The sequence below is a fragment of the Pyxicephalus adspersus genome, chromosome Z (assembly GCF_032062135.1).
Source record: "Pyxicephalus adspersus chromosome Z, UCB_Pads_2.0, whole genome shotgun sequence".
Lineage (NCBI taxonomy): Eukaryota > Metazoa > Chordata > Amphibia > Anura > Pyxicephalidae > Pyxicephalus > Pyxicephalus adspersus.
The window spans coordinates 79,311,388-79,333,490 of record NC_092871.1 but is presented as its reverse complement, the minus strand read 5'-3'; the positions used below and the strand labels follow the sequence as shown (position 1 = coordinate 79,333,490).

The following is a 22,103-nucleotide window of genomic DNA, read 5'->3' as shown; positions in this document are numbered from 1 at the left end:
ATACAGTGGCACTGGGCTTACTGTATCTCTGAATTGCTTGCTGTGGCCCTGGGACTGCAGTGGCTCTTATCTAGGTGTCGTGTTTGTAGACTTGCAGGAGCTGCTTGCAGTGACTTTAAACTGGCAGAATCTTTGTGCTTGCAATGCCTCTGAGTTTCTTGAATTGGCTCCACATTGGGAAACTCTCAGCATCTTCTACAGTGCAGGAGTCTGGCCAATACTTCATACCCATTCCTCTTCCTCACTCATGAAAGGGTTAAATTCCTTGGGAGCAGGCATCCCATTTTTTTTTGCCTTGAGGCTGTGCAGAAATTCAGGCTTCTGAGAAAATGAAGGCTGACCTCATCCAATGCTCATGGAGGCGGGGTTCCCAACTCCACTCCAGGCTGCCATAAACTCCCCCTTCTTTTTCACTTTGCTATTTTACCAATTAAGGCTTTCTCAATCTCAGAGAGAGAGAGAAGAGAGAGAGATCAAGGGGGTGTCATTCTATTGACAGGACAATTGTAAGGCATTCCCCCCTGAGCGCAGGAGAGCTAACAGGGAAGCGCAAGCACACCGGCGGCAGCGCTCCATCCTCTCTGCTTTGGTCTACTTTGGACAAAGTTCCTGGAAAGGTAAGCTGATTGTCCTTTACTTTGTCCTGAATTGTCCTTTTCCCCATGGCAGAACTCAAGTTGTGCATTGATAACACACACGTTTATCCTTGCAATGGACATTGAACTACAGAGTGCACCAAGTACATGCGTCTTAGCGCACACTGTGTCCCTGTGAATGTTTAAGTAAACCCAGCAGCAGGCACAACCAACAAATGTGAAAAGTGACACTATGTTATCCTTGTAATCAGCTTATGCAGGCTGACAGGTATGTGTGCAATGAAATGTCACTGACAGCTAACTTCTTAATCAGTGTCACTGGGTGGTTGTGTCATTACAGATCTGTGTCACTCCAATGTCTCCAGAGACTTGATTTCATGCCTTACAGATTATAACAGAGATGGGAAAAAAATGATCCATTCCCTCAATTGTGAAAAAAATCATGGAAACCTAAAGATGTTGCAGTGTTCTCCCTAGCCCTATTTAGATGGGTGCACCACCCAGCACTTTCTGGTAACCACCCGGGTGTTTTTGGGTGACTACTGTAAAGCTGGGTCAGAATACAAGAGCCACCACCCGACTACAACTTCATCTCACCCAGTTAAAAAAGTTTTCAGAAGTGACCTTTACCAAAACGTTACAAAATACAAACTGAATGAAGTTCAGTTCAGCTTTACAGTCTGGTTATGGTTAGCTGTAGACTTGGTTTAATAAAAAGTTTTATTGTGATCTTAGATCAATCCATGTCTCAGGAGATGCTGGGATGCCATGTAGGAGTTAAATGCACATTTTAGGATTGTAGGAATGCCAGGTTTCATTTATCATCTTATTTCACATCTCAAAAGATTCTGGGATGTCATAGTGCTTATATCAGCTTATTTCACAACCTATGATATGTTGGGATACTATCATTAGAGTAGCAAATTTCACATCTCAGAAGATGCTGGAAGTCCATGCTTTATATACCAAGTACATGGACATTTCAGGGGATACTGGGAAGCTTCATAGTGCAACTATACTTTATAAATATATTTCACATCTCAGGAGAAGCTGTAATTCCATGTTCATCTATCTATCTATCTATCTATCTATCTATCTATCTATCTATCTATCTATCTATCTATCCTTCTATATCTATTTATCCATCTATCTATCTATCCTATATTCTATCTATCTATGTATTTATTTATGTATTTATTTATGTATCTAGGTATCTATCTATCTATCTATCTATCTATCTATCTATCTATCTATCTATATATTATTAATCCTTCTGTACCTATCTATCCTATATTCTATCTATGTATCTGTCTATCTATCTATCTATCTATCTATCTATCTATCTATCTATCTATCTATCTATCTAATATAAATCATTCTATATCTATCTATCCTATATTCTATCTATCTATCCAGCTCTATCCATCTCAAAAAATGTTTGGATTCCATGTTTTACATAGTAGCCTCTAAGGAGAAGTTTGATTTGTGACACTTGTCACCAGCAGTCTTGTACAAGCCTATACACAGCTATCTATTGGAAAATGACCATACCCGGCCATTATTACCATTTACTGGTTGATAGAAGCTGGTCTGAAAAAAATCAGTTCTCCAAATCTGCTAAGGATTTTTTTAAAACTTCTCCAGGCAAGTTAAAAGACCATGCCTTGTTAATATAAATAACAGCCCCAATTCAGGTGATGTTGGAAGATGCTCAGGTATATACATATCACTAACTCAGTATTTGGTGGCTCTTCCCTTTTGCCAGTTCTGGTGGCTCACATCACAGATACGCCCTAATGCAGAATAACCATGCTAGATCCTGTAGTCCTATAGTTACCTGTAAGTCATATGTTGTATATCAGTGCTTTGAAAGCATAGAACCCTCCTAAAATACTGATTACCCAAAGTTGGTGTCATGTACTAGGGTTTCAATTCTTTTTTGTTTTGTCTGAACTTTTATTATTGATGGAATAATTATATAAACTGGAATATGGCAACTACTTGAGTTTTTTATGTCATTCATTGGAAAAACAAGACAGCCTGGTTCCTATGGGTAATGTCCTGAATTTTGCCTTTCCTCTGATACATGAGCCCTTGTCTTTAGTAACACATCTCATTTGTGAGAGCATGGATTTCCTTCTCTGCGCTCAGTCATGGCTCGTGTAGCTAGAAGAAAGCATTGGAGACTCTCCCTACAGCAGTGTGCAGGACTTGGCAAATGTTGCAAGAACCCTTTACAATTCCTGATACATGACTCATGATTGCTCTGTATTTGCATTATATTCTTGAATGTAGCCTGCTCATTCACGGTATAAACACAACAATATACCAGGCTCGGTTCAATTGCTGTGGCTGCTAGCTAAAAAAAAAAAAAAAAGTTCTCTAAAACATTAGATTCCAAGTTTAGGTTTTCTGAACACAGATAACAAAAAACTGACAGCTACACAAAAAGCACAATGCCTAAATGTTACTTATTGTTAAGTCTTGTTGCCATTTTAACGGGAAGGTCTTCTGACCCTGGTATGGTTAACTAAGATTGGAAAAGCTGGTGGAATGGTGTCTATGTTATCCACATCACATGAAAAATCACAACTGAAGTTTTGATACTTTAAGCAACAAGAGTCTCTTTAGTAGGGCCAACATTATATTTATCTTTCATGTCATTTATCTTTTCACTCTTTTTGACATTTTTGATGTGGCGTAACCCCTAACAATAATGTTCAAGTCTCGGGGAACCCCTAGTATTTATACTATATTCACAGCTCATAATATTCTAGTGTGTTAGCCAGTGGGAAGAAAATCACCCAAAAAGATCATTGGTGTCAGTTAAACTGACCTGAGAGGTGCAAATTTCTCATTGCAAACCTCTAGCAACCCCTGAAGAAATCCTGGTTGGGAAACACTGATGCGGAATGTGAAGTGGATACCCGTACTGTATTGATGATGCCATTTTCACTAGATGCATTCTTATCCATACTGAAGGGTGTGACTTTCTGTTGCAACAACTGAGTGGTGCAATTGTGTTAAAAAGAATACAAGAGATACTTTTTCTTGAAGTCATGACTTAGAGGTCCATTTAGAAAGCAGTGGATCTGACAATTACTAAATATGTAAAAATGAATTAGTGCCATTAAAAAAATATGGACTGTGGGAGTTCTAAGGGTTTATGGCGCCATTGTGACTACTTCTACCCTTTCTTTTTCATTCCTCCTAATTCCTTACCCCCTCTTTTTCCTTACAACGGTGTATATCTCTTTTTGTTTATTGTAGGTTCACATTATATTTGTTCTGGATTTTGTGTTGACTTGTTGCACTTTATGTTTGTATTCCAAAATTCATCATTAAAACTTTTTAAAATGAAAACACATGGGCCTGAAAGATTTTCCAATGTTTGGTGAATGTCGGATTCACTGTTTTATAAAAAAAAGGACCCCTCAAAATAGTGCGCACCCTATGAGCAGTGTTGGGTTTAGCACCCAAGGCAAAAAGACCAGGGTGTGCCCCCTACTGGTTGTGAACTGATCTATTATTTGTACTTCTCGCCCTTTTTTGCACCCCTCCCGCTTCTGCCTGCATTTGCCCAACCCTGTTTAGGAGCACTGTTGTTTTGATTCAACATTGAGATACAGTTAATAAAATGATCTAAACTAAAAGGTTATCCTATGCATTCAGTAATTGGGTCCCCTCTGTGTAACATGTAGGATCAGAGGAATCCTGTCTCCTGCATAATCCCAATTTCCCCAGAAAGGAGATAAATATTATTATTATTATTATTATTATTATTATTAATAAACAGGATTTATATAACGCCAACATATTACGCGGCGCTGTACATTAAATAGGGGTTGCAAATGACAGGCAGATGCAGACAGTGACACAGGAGGAGGAGAGGACCCTGCCCCAAAGAGCTTACAATCCAGGAGGTGGGGGAAGTATCACACAATAGGAGAGGCATATGTAGTGGTGATATACAGTCCCAAATGTTTCCACAGTGCCACTGTTGGTGAAATCTGGTATTGCATGGTATGTTGATGATGTATGATTATTCTTTAGTGGTGAGACATTGGATGGCTATAGATGGTCAGAGTTTGGGTCTGGTCTAAGAAGGTCATATATGGAATGTGAAGTGAACAGGGTCAGTTGAAGAGAATTTCTAGCCTGGTAAAAATGTTCTGTTACTGATTTTCATGGTTCACTGGTTTTATTCTCCATAAGTCAGACTCATAATGTAATGATTACAATTTTTGAGTGAGTGTGAAATTGTTGAGTGAGGACATGTAGATCTTGTAAATAGAAGATATGTCTTATAAAAGAAGACGTACGGTGAATTTCCAGATGTTGACTGGCAGTTGGAAAGCTTTTAATAACCGCACATCTGGCCAACCCAGTTTTGTATCCAGTACCCAATTCTTCTACACACCTATAGTGATATTTTAGTATAGGTGAATCTCCTGGCTTCCTTTATGCCTTGGATAATCCAACAGAGAGAGCTCCTTGGTATAATGCCTATGTTCCTGTCTGCCTGGGAGATATCACGGGTTCCCACCCACTTTTACATGTTTTAACAAATCCATTTAGATTCTTTGTAAAGTATATAATAAAAAAAATCAGTAGGCAGAGTTGAAACGATTTTGTAATGGGCACATCAAGGATGCCAACCTAGGAACTCCAGGAGTTCTCAAATTCAGAGCCCCCAAGAAACATATTCAACATTCCAGTATCTACCAAAACTGGAATATGCGTTTTTTTTCTTGTATTGTGAATTTGGGCGGTTCAGAAAATGTATTTTTACTCGTTTTTTTCCATAGATAATCATTTAGTAAAAACGTTAGTCCTTTGTATAACTAATTTGCTGATTTGTAATATCATTCTGTACAGTTTTTCTGTTTCATTTGATTGTAACATTGTTGTAATTTCAGCAGAGGGCACTATTGGTATCACCCCATTTGTAAAAGTGGCCATTGGCTGACATGATCTTCACTTTTCTAGATGAATTGCATATCACTGCCGATACTTGTACAGAAATTAACCCATACGTAACATAGAAGGCATGTGATGTAGTCACAATGTACCCCCCTTTTGGCCTGGAAGGGGAATAACTGTGGTACACAAAATAAAGGGGATATTATTTACTTTTACAGGAACTTCAACAAAAAAGCTATAGTTTCTAACCATTTAACACGCCCATATTGTTGAAATTGGCATTGGCGTTGCAATTATGCCTTTGTGAGCAACAGTATAAATGAAACTTAGTTTATTTAAAGCTGTTCTCTTGGATAAAAAAATATTGTCTAAAAACAATAGGTTTGTGAGTTCTTACTTGCATCTTGTGTGCATTGTGTATTATTTCCAGATCTGTATTAAAGACCAGTCCCTCTTGTTCTCTCTTTCTACTGGGTCAGTGGTCCTGTATCCACCCCTTCTGTAGTTTTTTTTCTGCAGTTGGCCTGTAGGGGGCCTCCCACAGCCTTGCTTTGTACTGACCATGTGCAGCAAAATGCGTCTGATTTATTAAAGCTCTCCAAGGCTGGAGTAAATAGACTATCATAGGAGAACCTGGGTGATCCAGCAGACCTGGAATGGATCTGGTCTGGGACTAAAAGACCTTTGCCAACTATGCTAACAAATAATTTCAGGTTTGCTGGATCACCTTGATTCTCTCATTATAAACTCCAGTTTTGGAGAGTTATAATAAATCAGGCCCGATATGACTGCCACTTTTGCCAGTGGATGTAAAGGCTTATGGTGTGGTACTGGATGCATATCTTTCATGGCTACTGGAGTAATATTTTTTAATGAAAGAATTTGTGTCTAGGATTTACTTGAAGAAAAAGGATGGAATGAAAGGTAATGAAACAATCCTTTTGCTGAACATAAAATAATATTTCATGGTGAATAATATTTATTAAACAATATTGTAAATCTCTAAAATCTCCAAAATTCATGCACAGTTCTCAAGTGCAAGTACAGACATTATCTGTTCATCTGCCAGCATTTTTCTGCTTTGGGCTTGAGAAAGTGGTGTCAGCACTTTTAGTTGTCTTTTGCCAAACTACTCAAACTCCCCCACTCTCTTTTTCTTTACTTCATAAAGATTTGTATGGGCTCTACAGTTATGTCACACATCCATGATTGTCTTGGGGCAAAAATTCAGCATCCCTCCATATTGTTTAGTGGTCACCAAACAACTTACAGGAATGACTGCTTTTGTTTCTCAATGAGGGGAACACATCAGGGTACCCCAAATATTTCAAAGTATATTACAGTACTATCAGTGCAGTGTCTTCTCATTTTACTGTTGCTGGTAACTGAATTGTATGTTTATGTGGAGCTTTATTGTTCTCGAAGATAAGAATTGGAGGGACTAATTACGCTTTATGGGATAACACAGGAAGTGTGCAAAGGACACAGAACATCCCTAAATTTCTGACATGATCAACGGGTATTTTTTGCATTTTTCGAACATAAAAAAACAAATGTTTTTGCTGTTATAAAGTCTTTACTACAGCAAAAAAAACATTAATTCTTAGGTTTACCTACACTCTAAATTACCTTTTGGATTGAAGCAGTGTACAAACTGCATCATATCCAGCCCACCATGTCGGGGCTTTTAAACTACAGTTCCCATCATTTATGGTACAGAGTTTATCTTGAGTGTTGTGCAAAGAGCAGTAAAGTGGGTGTTGATGGGCTGTTTAGCATGTGTGTCCTTTATAATGACTGCTGAAAGTTTGGGGCTAGAGGATATTTGTTTATTTGACTTCCGTTTGTTGCTCAGCCTTTGATGACAAAAGATACAATTTACTTTCTTCCATTCACACTCTTGCATTTGACTGATAAGGCATTGTAACAATATAAAGTAACATGGCTCTGATTTCAGTTAATTTATTGATTAGCATTGAAATTGAGTATATATAAAAGGCCAAAGGCACATCTTTGTACACAGCACATTCATGCTATTTGGCTATTTGAATCTATAACAGTTTTTCTTTCCTTCATAAATGCCATGGTAAAGTGGAGATAAGTGATAAACTATACTTCCCTGCTGAATTTTGAAAACTTTAGGCTCCAGGGTTCTGTCCAATCCTAAATTCATTACCTAGTAAGTCGTTGACCTGGAAAGTTATGTTCCAAATATTATATTTACTTTGGGTTGATGCTCTTGCTCAATGTTTCTCAACCAGATTTACATAGAACCGTAGGGTTCCTCCAGAGCTTGCTAGGGGTTTTTTTGAGCATTGAGCAATTTTTGATTCTCAGGTCAATTTAACAGACACAGATGTTCTATGGTTATCTGTAAGGCTACGTACACATGTGCAATAATTGTTGTTGCAAAACGAACATTTGACGACAGCGATTATGCACGATTATTTTGAATGATCATATAGTGCACAATTCTGTGCATGCTGTAACAATACGATCGTTCAAATATAATCCACCGGTAATGTACACACATTATGATTGTTATATGATTGTTAAAAGGATGCAGGAAGTGACGTGTACCGGAGAAAGTGTACTGCAGAAACATCTACCATCACTGAACGACCGTACATACAATAGCCAGCGAACGATTGTCACTCAATTAGATCCGCCGGGACACTCGTTGGTTTCTGTCGACTTTCCTCGTTCGTGGGCGTCGTTGGCCAGTCATGCTGCACTTTTTAGATTATCAGCCGATCGTTCGTTCCTTTCCAACGACAATTATTGCATGTGTGTACGTAGCCTAAAGGTTGCATTCTTCCCAATGGCCATCAATGTAAGAGGCATTTTTCCTACTGACCACCACACTAATGTTCTAGGAGTTGTGCATATAGTAAGACCTGAAACTTATTTCAAGCTGTTCCTCCATGTTAAAAAGGTCCAGAAACACTACTCTAGTTAGTGAATGCAGGATGAAAGCTCCAGGGCTTGCAAACCTAAAAGAAAGTCAGCAATCCACACATCTTTACCTTTATTTGTTGGATAAAAATTGGTATTCTATATTATAAATTCTATAGTCATTAGAGGGTTAGTTCACCTAACTCTAATTTAGTTCAAGTGTGAAAATGGAAAAATAGAACACTTGCAGAAGAAAATCCTTAATGCTGTCTTACTCCATTCTATGAATTTTTTTTCTGGTCAAGATCTATAACTTCTGGAGAAATCCTTGTATCTGACACCCAGATTGTCAGATAACTGTGTTCCTACAACTTGCTTTGGTTACATTTTTCACCTCTGCACCATTTTTTGTATTGTGTTTGGAGATCACATATTGAACCACCATGCATGGCAGGAAATCGGACATCCAACACATCCAAAATATGACTTGTACAGAGCTAATATCTAAGGAATGGGATTTTTCACACTGATACCGGTCTGTTTAGGAATAAGTGATTCTAGGCAATTCTTTGAATGAGTTTGCTATTGTTTGCTATTTTCCAGCTCTGACAGTTCCCTCCCTGCCCCATTAAGACACCTGCTTTCTTTTCTTCAGCTTCTTTCCTATCAAACATCTTCCTTCTTTAACAATTGGGGGGCAATGATGATGTAACTCACATGCATGTGCTGGAAACTGTGCTGCATATGCAGAGAACATATATATTATGTGTACTTACAAAAATGTTCCATGTAAACAAAGAGAAAGATTTTTTAATGCTTTGAACAGATATTGTTTAAATGATGTGAATGTTTTATCTCATAATTATAATATTATATTATTATATATTATTTTTATTTTGCACTTTCCTATACAAAAGTCATTTTTATGTTCATGTTAGTGGACTGCCCGTCCTGTGTCCCTGAGAAACATACAGATATCAGGGAAAGAGTTACCTGCACATACTGCATATGTTAAAATCTACCTATGGAGGCAAAATATTTTTTTTTAGTTTTGGATAAAGTTAGGGAAAGTTTAGACCCTCTCAAGTTTTTATTACTGTCTGTGTTTTTACTGGGGAAACTCACCACTCTACTTGCACTGATGACCAATATCCACAAAAAAGAAAGTGAAGAGAAATGCAAAATTATAGAGCTGTCTCCAAAACAAGAAACAAAAGGAAATATTCCAATGAGAGAATCAGCCCCCAGATTTCTTGTTTTGTCCCCAGGATATGAAGTGAAATTAAATTGCCCCTCAAACTGCAAAAAATGATACTGACAGATTTTATCCCTTCTCTATTTGCTAAAGTCTTTTTTTTTTAAGTTTTAACTACATACAAATTAGGGTAGGATCACAGCTGCAGCATGTTATATTTTAAAAACAAGAAAAAATAGAAAAATATCAATACAAGTAGGCAAAAAGACAAATAAAACAACTGTTCTTTTCTTAATATAGAAATAAAATAAGGATTATAACTAAAGCCAAGGACTCCAGTGTGCTAATAGCCGAATGCCATTACTCATCTCCAGAATAAAGATTAACATAGCAAAGTCTTTTCTAAAAAGTCTTTTCCAAGCTTTAAATAGTCATGTTGCAGTGAGAACATTTCAGCTCTTGAGTTCCCGTTTGAGTTTCCTCCCCTGAAATTCCATGTTCTGGCTGCACCCAGGCCTGACCTTTTCTGGGTTCTGTCAGAGTGATGAGGTCAGCGTTTTCCTGGAGGAAATGTTATGGTTCTCTAATAATATGCCGCAATTAACTGGAGCTTTGTGTAGCAGGAACACCACACCAGACTGAGTGCTGCTAGGCTTTGATGGCTGTTGAGTTGAATTCTATCTCACATCTCCTATTATTACACAGTATTTATATAGTGCCATCATATTACGCAGCACTGTACAAAGTCCATAGTCATGTCACTAAACGTCCCTCAAAGGAGCTCACAATCTAATGTCCCTACTATAGTCATATGTCATTAATGTAGTCTAAGGTCAATTTTTGAGGTGAAGTCAATTAACCTAACTGCATGTTTTTGGGATGTGAGAGGAAACCGGAGTACCCGGAGGAAACCCACGCAAACATGGGGAGAAGCTGCAAACTCCATCCAGATAGTGTCCTGGCTGAGATTGGAACCTAGGACCTAGCACTGCAAAGGCAAGAGAGCCACCATGCTGCCCTTTACAACGTTATGCATTTGACTCACAGACATACTGTACAACACACTTTGTTATAATTCTGGCCATACACTAGTCGATGGGTGCACAATTGATTTCTTCTGATATTGATTTATTTTGTATGGATGCATCAGTCAGCAAAAACAACGCTCAACCAGGAACGCTCCCTAAAATCTTTCACGGGGAATGCTTCTCAAGGTTTACCTAACAACCAGCAGAGCCTTCTGCAACATTCATGAATACAATAAATGTATAGGCATACAGTTTTTCAATTTTGGAATATTTCAAGTCCCTGTGGATTTATTTTTCCAGAACCAATCTCAACAATGTCACTAAAACTTCCTTCCACTTCTGTTTTGGCAAATTTAGATTTCCATCACTTTCACTACTGGTTAGAAAGGTCACCAGGATAGTGGGAAAAAATACAGAAGAGAGTGAACGAATCTTCCAGACACAGACCGCTATAAAAACCTCCAAAAAGACTCCAAATCACAACCCATGAATTTAATGTTTAAATATACTAAGCATATGGCAGGCAGCTCATGCTTACTTTAAGGTCCTTTTGGAGACCTTTGGATAGAAACCAAAAAACTAGAATGCAGCGACACTCCATAATTTAGAGACTAAATACAAAGGTTATCCAACTGAAACAATTGGATCCATTCCAAACAAATAGCCATCGCATTTTGAGAGTCTGAAGATGCCTCCTTCACTTGTTGCAGCTGGTTCATGCATTTTGTATCAGTCACTCCCCACCATTTCTCCTCAAATCACTATCAGATTTGAAAAAGATCTCCACATCATTTATAGCAACAAAAGACATATTATTTTTCCCACTGCCCTAAGCTGGTATTAATTTTCTTATAGATTCCAGGCAAAGTTGTACTGTTTGAATATATATGTATATGTAATATCATGTTTCAGTTTGCATCTTTTCACTCTGTCCTTTGTACATGAACAGTTGCAAGAATCAAACTTTTCTTATATGATGTCACTTCTTTGATGTCCTATTGTGTGGTTTGTATTCACACTGCATGTCCTGTCTAATCTTTTGTTCTACACTGGGAAAGTTTAGCAGGCCCTTCAAGAGCTTCAGACTCCCTCATTATGATGAAAAAAAAAAACTCTGTAAAATGAACTGTATTGCAAAAATAGCAAGTTGCAGTATATCTTCCTGTTAGGCTGCAAGCCTCTTATGTAGTCTGACCTTTCTTCTTCCATAGCTCAGGGCTGATAGCTGACATATGGTCCAGGAAGCTGGTGGATGATAAAGCTGTCAGTTATCTAAGACTTTCTTTTATGTAATCCTGACAGCAGTCTTTTTGTATAACAGTTTTAGTGCTATCAGCACTGAAGAAGACAAGGAGACAGCTTGAACATTTCTACTCTGATAGGGGAGAAAATACATAAATAAGTAAAACAAAAAAAAAGAATAAAGCAAATAGTCCACATGTGTTGGGGCCTGAAATATAGTGATGCTGTGCCGGCTGTGCAGCCTGCTTTTCTTGCTTCTAGGAGACCAAGTCTTTGGTCGTTTGGAGAAATTCTGGTGGCACGGTTATCTAACACTTGGCATGCCAGATATGGTGTCATGGTTCCTGCCACTGGGCACTGCATTATTACTATGCACAAGAAAGCAGATACGGTAGATAGGGTCAGACGTCTGATGACAACATGTGTTTTCTGATCATACGTTCTTTTCCTGGTTGGGATTGCTCTTACAATAGAGATAGCTGCATGTGCAATCATTTTTTTTGGGGGGGTGCATTGGAGTATTTCCTAATGCCATTCAGATGCCATCTGTACTTAAGAAAGGATAAGTAAAGAAACTTAAACTTACACTACACCGCTATAAAATACTTGCATCTTATAATTACATTTTATCAAAGCAAAGCACTGAAAAGGAAGAAAAACCTTCTGCACATTTAGTAAAGTGTTTTCTGCATGTTTTAAATACATGTTCTTTTTTCGTGGTGAATGCAGAGTGGAGGAAGAACATTTAAGAAACGAAAAAAAACCAAGGCATACCCAGAAAAATGTTACAAGTATAGAAGGTGTACTTGGATTATCAGTGCATGCTCCAGTTACAGCAAGAACCTCTCAAAGTATTTGTTTTAAAACTTGGCACATATTCTTGTTTGTTTTGGGTTTTATTACTTTGCCATGAAGTCATCTCTCCTTTACATTCTGCTCATGTTAGCCAACACAGACAGTGTTATTGTTTCTACAGAAAACTTCAGGCAAATGTTTATGTGCAATGGGTGGGTAATATGGCAATCAAAGGATGGCTGCTAAGGACAATTAGGCAAAGCAAGATCTTTTACAGTGCAGTAAATGCTCTTTTATTGCACCCCACTGACCCAATGGTGGTTGGGCATTATGCATTTCTGGCCTACTAAAAATCTTTTTCTTTGCTGGCATTGGGCAGAACAAACATCAGAGGGACTATTGCTGGAATCATTCCTATAAATAATGGATAGATTATTACCAGAACAAGGATTAAGCAATAGTCCACCAATCCTTGTGCAGCCATGGACAGCAATCAACCTCCATTCTTTCTCTTCAGGTCTTAAGATAGGTGGGTGGGGGATGTCTATTCTTTTTTAATGATGATCACAATATCTAGTCAGCTTCTTCCTCAACTCTTTTTACTGTACTGGTTCTTTCGGGATCTCTTGAAATACTGGAACCATGGTCTCTCTTTAAACACTATCAGTCTCTGGATCTTTAAAATGCACGTACATCCAGCTGCCAGCTTGCCAAATAAAACCAAATTCCTTTTCAATCCCATAGGCACTTCACAATACAGATAACTGTGAAGTGTCCGATATCCATAATGATGGCAACCTGAGAAGCACTATTTATGTATGTGTAAATATATATGACAAAATATTTATATAACTCCCACATATTTCGCAACACTGTACAAAGTCCATAGTCATGTCACTAGTTGACCCTTAAAGGAGCTCACAATCTAATGTCCTTACCATAGTCATATGTCTTCAATACAGTCCAATGTCAACTTGGGAGGAAGCCAATTAACATAACTACATGTTTTGGAATGCGGAGTACCCGGAGGAAACCCATGCAAAAACAGGGAGAACCTGCAAACTCCATGCAGATAATGTCCTGGCCGAGATTTGAACCTGGGACCTAGCGCAGCAAAGGCCAGCATGCTAACCACTGATAATCAATTGGTTAAACCTGCCTTTCTATCTTTACCTGAGGGCAGAATTCTGAATTAATTACTTTTTAAGGTCTGGAGGATGAAAGAGAATAGCATTGTCTGTCTTACAATGATGAGTTTCACTAGTCTGTCACAGTGCCCAGTGTCTGTCCAGCATAGAACAGAACAAGCAGACGCTTGCTAAACAGTCCTATGACTCATATAATTTCCTTCTCTTGGACATAAAAGCTCTGTGCTCTGCAATGCAGCCAAGTATAACACTAAATGTTATACTCAAAGGATTCATTGCACAAAACAGAGATGAATTTGAAAGTTACACATATAATGCTGGTAAAGTGAATTGTCAGTGTGTTTAAAAAAACTTAACACTTAAAACTTAAAAACGAACTTAAAACTTTGTAGTAGAGAAAAGAATTTGAAATCTGTGAAAGAATCCTGCAATGCTGCTTCATTTATGTATGACTTCCTTTTCAATATCCCCATGTACACGACAGCAGGACCTCCACCCAGTGCTATATACAGTGCTTGCATTGCTGCATTTCCTATGTTGGCATAATAATATTAAGTACTGCTGAAAAGAGTTTATAGTGAAACTTTAATTTGATAGTAAAAATCTGCAAGATAGCCTGCAATACCTGACTTCCCCTAAAAAATCCCCAAAAAAATCCAACAAAAGTGGAAAGATAGTGGCTCTTTGTGGCAGAAAATAAGTCTAGCATGACATAAAACCTTTTATTTTAATTACTAAAACATATACTTCTTAGAAACATTATTGGTAAAAGAAGCCATGGCAATGTTAACTATGACTTTATAAAATACTCTCACTAAAAAGTCCAAGATGTGGGTCAGTACTGTACTTATGGTCTCTCCAACGCGTTTCACCCTAAACCAGCTTCCTCAGGGGATTGCCTTAGGGGATTGGGCAGCGCGATGGCTCAGGGGTTAGCACTCCAGCCTTTGCAGAGCTAGGTCTTAGGTTCGAATCCCAGCCAGAACACTATCTGCATGGAGTTTGAAAGTTCTTCCTGTGTCTGTGTGGGTTTCCTCTGAGTACACTGGTTTCCTCCCACATCCCAAGTTAGATTATTTGGCTTCCCCCTAAAAAAAATTGACCTTCTACAATAGACTACATTAATGACGTATGACTATAGTAGGGACATTAGATTGTGAGCTCTTTGAGGGACAGTTAGTGTCACAACTATGGACTTTGTACAGCGCTGTGTAATATGATGGCGCTATATAAATACTGTGTAATAATAATTGCCGAGATCCTAGAATTACAGTAATGATAATATAGAATAGAATTTCCACAGTATTCTTAAGGTTTTGACAGTTTTAAAATAAGCAGATTCATCTAAATAGTTTTGAGTTTCTTGGTATATTGACCTCACGAGAAGAAGGTGGAAGAGTACATTCAAACCAGAAAATGTCACAAAAGGGGGGGGGGGAAATGACTCAATTGGAGATTCTACAAATTCATATGAAAAATGAAGTGTAAATAAACATGTTAATGTATTGGGATAAGATAAAGAAAATATTTAGGAAATATAATTCCTACTTGGATGGCTATCCTAATGATGTAATAATTGAAATGTAACAACAATAATTATTCCAGTTCTAGTTGATGGAGGCATCTAGAAATATATAAATAAAATGCCCACTTTCTAAATATTCCTGGTTCCTCTTCTCTCTGATCAAGATAATAAAAAAATTATCATATAACCTTTGTTTTTTTATTTTAGACCCAGGGGCATCATCAATAAGCCGTTATTCTCCTCTTTGCAGTTCATGCTGAGGGCTGTTGAGTGTGCCCAAATGGGTGCTGTGAATAGCTTCTTGTTTTCCTGTAATGCTGAGCCTCCACCAATAGGTCTGATTTATTACAGCTCTCCAAGGCTGGAGAGAATACACTTTCATCAGTGAAGCTGGGTGATTCAGAAAACCTGGAATGGATCTGGTCCAGCATTCAAAACATTTGCTAGCAAATGGCTTGGAAGAAATCCATTCCAGGTTTGCTGGATCACCCAGCTTAACTGATGAAAGTGTATTCTCTCCAGCCTTGGATGGGCTCAATGAAATAATTGAAATCCATAACCCTAAGGGGTCAGGTCAGTTAGGCTAGCGCAGAAAGGGATTGATGATGCTGGATGATCTCCAGCTGGAAAGTGAGGTGGGCTATGTCTAATTTGTTGAAGCTTCTGGTGCACACTGTAAGAGCATTAAAGTGTGCAGTGGAATCCGTAAGCCATAGAAGATGAGTTAGGAAGTCTTAGGTGAAGATTGGGGTTTAGCTTTAACTGTCCATGCAGTAATTTGCAGATAGAAAAGAAAGGAATTTGTACAAAGAAACTAATTTGAGTGATATGTTTCCTTACATTTCTCCTATTGTGTAAACTTCCTACAAGTACCCAAAGTATCATAGATAGACACATATTTTAAAGTCTACACAAAGTGAGGAAATAGCACTGCTGTACAAGAATCACTATACAATCATTGTTAAAATTGTCTGTCCTGGAGAAAGTAGAGCAATTGTTAAACAATGTTATTACTCATACAGCTTCCTCCTGTCCAGCTGGCTGGTCTCAAGACCATGTCACAAATGTCTCCTTATGGAGGAAGTGTGGATAAGTGTTGGCTTATCATAGGTGAAAAGGTAGCAATTTGCAAAAGGATTTCCAATGTGCCAGATCCATTTCCCAAGCATCATTTATAAATTCAAATGACATGAAATCAAATGGGTCACAGTCAGCTCATATCAATTATCTAATAGCTAATTTCAAATTTTATTAAGCTTAGTGGTACTATATATTTTCTAAACCTTGATTCTGTGTACAATTTACAAGTATTTATGTATATGGGGGAGATATATTTTATTATTATTATTATTATTAATAATAATAAACAGGATTTATATAGCACCAACATATTACGCAGCGCTGTACATTAAATAGAGGTTGCAAATGACAGACTAATACAGACAGTGATACAGGAGGAGAGGGCCCTGCCCCGAAGAGCTTACAATCTAGTACTTGATCATTGCATACACAGGACCAATTTTCTATTTCGCAATTAGACACATTGCTTGAGCTATACTGCTCCATGTCACAATGCAAAGCTATTCTTGTCATGAAAATTCAACCATTTTGACCTATAATCTCTTAAACTACTCTTAACAGACCAGTGGCTCCATCCATGGATGCCACTTTCTATTCCAGGCTTTATCTATTCCTATGTATGTGCACTGCAAACATTAAGGTCACACATTGGGTCTGATTTAGTAATCAAGACTGGAATGATAGACTCTTATGGGATAACCTGGGTGATCCAGCAAATCTGGAATGGATTTCTTTAAACTTCTATGCTAAAAGCTGGCAAATATTATCAATTCTGGAACAGATTTAGTTTGCTAGATCACCCAGGTTTTTCCATGAGATTCGATCTTCTCGAGTCTTGGAGAGCTTTAATAAATCAGGCCTATTGAATCATCTAGTGCTCTTCTGACTGAGCTGGTTTTAAATTTCTGAGCAATTTAAATGTGGATGTTAATGGTTTGCATTGACCACAAAGAGATGAGATTGATTGCCACTAATAAACCTGGTGCAAAAATTGAAAAAAAAAATGGCTGTTTTTTTGGTTTCCATTAAACTGTAATAAAACTGTTTAATTATTGCCCAATTTGATTGGTTTGATCCTAGTGGTTGCTCAAACTCATAATGGTGGATCATTTGCTTCCAGGCAACCCCTGATTTGTTTAAATCATTCAAATTGATCTTTAATTTGGAATCAATTGTTGAATGCATTAAACAAGCAGTAGAGTTTGGGAAAATTCAACTTGGATTGATTGTTTCTTATCATTGCTGTGTATTTAAAGCAATGATAAACAACATTATATCCTAGGAATAAATCCTATTTCTTACATCTTACTAAAAATTGTAAGAGATTACCAAAAAGTATAAAAATGCCAAGCCGCGTCAGTCCCAAAGGCATATTTAGCAGACATGTTGCCAGGAAACCATAACATAAAGAAAATAGAAATCTGTGTTTTTCACAATCTCTACATCCTGTTTGTCATTGCTATTCATATCTTCCTCGAGCCTCACCTGATGCAATACTGAGCGATGATATCATTGCACATTCCTGCCTGACCGGGAAAGTTTCTGTTTATGTATGCCTTAGGGGTAACAAAAAATCTGAACATTTGCAGAATAATAATGAAGAGAAAAGAAGCTGACAAGTATATAAACTTCAAAATAGCCTGAGATTAAACTGTTTCAGTATAAATTCTTATCATTCCTTTCACTACAGCTGAAACTTGAAACAGGTTGCGTTGAAAGTGATAGGACCAAGGTAAAATGAGTTTTGTTTAATATTCATGGTGCGAACAAGTTTCTATGCTCAAAAATAACCATTAAAATGCAAAACACTGGGACAATGTTAAAAAAAAACTTTGTAAAGCTGTTTTACTTCCCTTCTATCCAAGAGATTGGTTCTCACTCATGGGCTCTGTGCATCCTAATGAATATGTCCTGCATTGTAAAAAAAATAGCACTCAAGGGCCAACAACTTGGGAAGGAGAGCCCTAGTTGCTGGGGAGCAAGGGATAATATCAGTAAAAATTATTTTCACTTGTACTTGAGATAAAACAAGAATTTAGCTTCTGAAATGCAAAGGGAACCCCACTACAAAGGTAGTTTTTCAAATTTCATTTTTTGTTCTAGGGTGACAACCCTGGCGTTCTGTACAGTATCTATGGGGGAGCAAAGTTGTCACCCTAGGATGGTTTCCTTTAACTTATAAAAGTCAGCACAGAGTGCAGAGAAGCTACAAACTCACAGGATTTCCGATAGGATCCACTAATTGTTTGAATTAATATGTGAAAAATTAGCTTGGTATATCTAATCCTAATAATGTGTAAGATATTCATATTACTTTTAACCTTTATGCATAGTGGTGTGCTGCAACGGGTTAATACATTGACTAATATTAGCACTGCAACAAAACAACACACAACATAAAATGAGTTAATGTGCATGTTAACATGTGTGTTCTTCATCACACAGATGTGAACAAGCACTGAAAGTTAATTACTAAAACATGAACTACGATATTTTCTTCTCTTGTTCTTTCCAACTGTTACACTGTGTTCCCCTGTAAAATATCAGTGTGAATAAGTGATCGGTCCATTTCTCATAGTGGTCAGTGACCCATTGTTCCAAGACAATGCCCTGAGACCCATGGACAGAATGTACTGTTGTGTAATACTGGAGATAGAGATTGTCCTTCCATAATGTCCATATTTTCATTCCCATTCCTTTACGTTGCTCTGCTGCCACTTTGTGGCTAAATATTGGAACAGGATACGATCCAGTGATAAATAGACTAGTTGTTTCATTCTTTTACTAATAAACAATATATTATAGAATTGATTGTTTTAGTTTCATCAATTTTATTAATTAGGCAAATTTCCATAAGTATTTATTTCTATACAAATACAAAGAAATGCTGATGGTATTTGTTCCACTTTCCACCCTCATTGAAAGCTTTTTTTACAACCTTTCAATTTTTTTTACTTTATTTTAGAAAAAAATATTTATTTATTTATTTAAAAAAAAAAAAAAATCAACATTTCTCTGTGCTTCTCTATGCCATACAGGCAGATTATAGTTGGTGGGAGCTATTGGCCCTTCTACAAATCCTTAGCCCTGAAGCAAGCAGTGAGTGGCTCTTGGGAGCAGTTTTGCAGATATCATACATGCATTGATGAGTATATGCCTGGAACAGTGAGTATCCCTAGAAAGGCTGTATCTATATACAGACAAACCTAGGTTCCATTCACATGTGATGCTGAGCCTCCATGATTGAAATAACTTAAATCCAATGAATAAAAGTGCAAGGGGCTGTAAAACTGAGGTGGATAGGTCTAGATAATGCTGAATGTCCACCAGCTAGGAAAGAAGGTGGAATTTATCTGACTTACTGCAGCTTCAAATGCACACTGTGAGAAGTATTAGCAGTATAGGAAAGGAGCCCGCTCAATGGTGCAAAATAGATGGGAAGGTTACAATTCAGCTTTGATGTCTGCAGCAGGTTTGTAGATCTGTAAAATTAAGCGAGGTGATCCCATCACCAAGAGGTTTAATTAAGTGATATATATATTCTAGAGTCTACAAGGAACTAAAATGTCAGTTTAAGATAACTTGTTCCTCAAGTATTAAGCAGAAAGGACTATGCAAATTTCAGTGCTTCTCTGAATAATTCAATTATCTACAGAGAAGCCAATGAGTTTCTTCTCCATCTTGCTGTTGTGCCTATTAATTACAGGTAATCGATTGCTCATTTAAAAAAATGACATGTTTAGTAAAATGACATATTCAATAAATGATTATCAGGTATAATTGAAACCTGTAAGCTGGTGTGAAAACCCGTTAGAAGGAGAGGCTCTTCTATTTTAGTCATCTGGTTCATTAGATGACAAATCAATGTGTTTTTCAGTTTCATCTCATATAATTCCCATAGATTTCAGTGTCACATTCTCACAAAATGACTTTCCATATCAGTCATATCCGTTAAAGAGATTTTTTTGTATTTAAATAGAATTATTTTTATTGTCTCCAAGCAAGAACACAATTCATCTTGGGAAATCTTATGTAGAATCAGAATGGTGAGGGAAAAGCAATAAAATGTGATGATAATTAATAATATTTTTATTAAACAGTATAGCACCAACATATTACGCAGCGCTGTACAATAAATAGGGGTTGCAAATGACAGACAGACACAGACAGTAACACAGGAGGAGGAGAGGACCCTATTTCGAAGAACTTACAATATTAATATTATTACACTGTATTTATAGAGCGCCGACATATTACACAGCGCTGTACATTAGATAAGGATTGCAAATGACAGACTAATACAGACAGTGACACAAAAAGAGAAGAAGACCCTGCCCCGAAGGGCTTATAATCTAAAAGGTGGGTGAAGTAGCCCACAAGATATTTGAAAAGGTTTTATTTTTACTAGTTTCATCTGCCATTCATTTGAGTGGCAGCTTGTTGTTCAACTATAAAAATTCAATAAACTGCTGGCACTTTTTTTGTGTAATTCCATTGATAATTCAGGCCTTCAAACCCTTGAACAGACACTGGATAAAAGTAATCTTTTAGAGCATGGGTGCCAAACACTGGCCCGGCACGTCCTTTTTTTGGCCCCCAAAACAATTCTTAATATGAATTGCTGCTGGCCTGCCACTACTGCAATCTGTAGTAACTGTGGGCCAGCTGCAATTCATATTAAGCTGCTGTTCTATAGATGCGAGTACAATGTCGCTACTACAATTCCTGGCATCCCTTGCTTCTTTAGATTAGCGGCCTCTCTGCCTATGCGTGGCCCTGCATTTTACAGACGCAAGTGTTGCCGGTAATTGTAATAGCGACATCGCTTGTGTCTACTGAACAGCAGCCTATGCGTGGACCCCGCGGAGTTTATACTGACAGGTAATCAGGATTATTATTATTATCAGGAATTATCATAGAGCTATTGCTATATTAATTGTTTTACTGTCCTAGAGAATGCAGCAATTCATTTGGTTTCACATTGCACACACTGGCAAACTAAAACAATTATTCTCAATAAGAAGAAACAAGAAGAAACAATTAATCTAAATAATTTATATCAATCCACTGCATATTACTGCATGCTCTTCTCATGTGTTCTTGTTTCTTCTTATTGAGATTGTTTTTTCAATTTCAAGTTTGGCCCGCGACTTGGTCTAAGTTTTTAATTTCGTGTTTGACACCCTTGTTTTAGAGGATTTTGGTCTGGTTCCTGATAGCTGTAGCTCCCTAATATTGGAAAAAAGTGAATATTCTGCATTTATTGTTTATCTGCCAATTAAAAGACGCTGCATTGGACTGCAATAAACAAAAGCCACAACAACCACCTATGTCTCTGCCATTCCCCTAGACTGCTATTGGGGGCATTTTCCCACCAGTTAAACTGGTAGGAAACATGCATTGGTTGGATGAATCCATATTTAAACAGCCCCTTCCCTGTTTGTTTCCATTACAAACCTGCAATATTAGATGAGGAACACTCCAAATAAATAAATCATTGTTGGTTTCATATTAAGAAACTATAGCTATCCCTTCTGCAACAGCCCTAAGCATTGGAGTCTGCTGGTTTTCTACATATGGCACCGACCTGACCCAAATAAGCAAAGACAGGCGGGGTTATTTTAGGTGATACTAATAATACCTCTAACATTAAAAAAACTCATGACTCGATCTTCT

The 22,103-nt window shown here is 37.5% G+C and overlaps 1 protein-coding gene across 4 annotated transcripts in view; it reads left to right on the top strand.

Moving 5' to 3' along the window:
* The first annotated feature begins 461 nt into the window (after positions 1 to 461).
* The window catches only part of FLNA (filamin A), a 100,676-nt gene continuing 79,034 nt past the window's right edge, over positions 462 to 22,103 (top strand). For all 4 annotated transcript variants that reach the window (XM_072429703.1, XM_072429701.1, XM_072429702.1 and 1 more), the window contains exon 1: positions 462 to 617. The gene's annotated coding sequence lies outside the window, so the exon portion shown is untranslated. The remainder of the gene's footprint in view (positions 618 to 22,103) is intronic.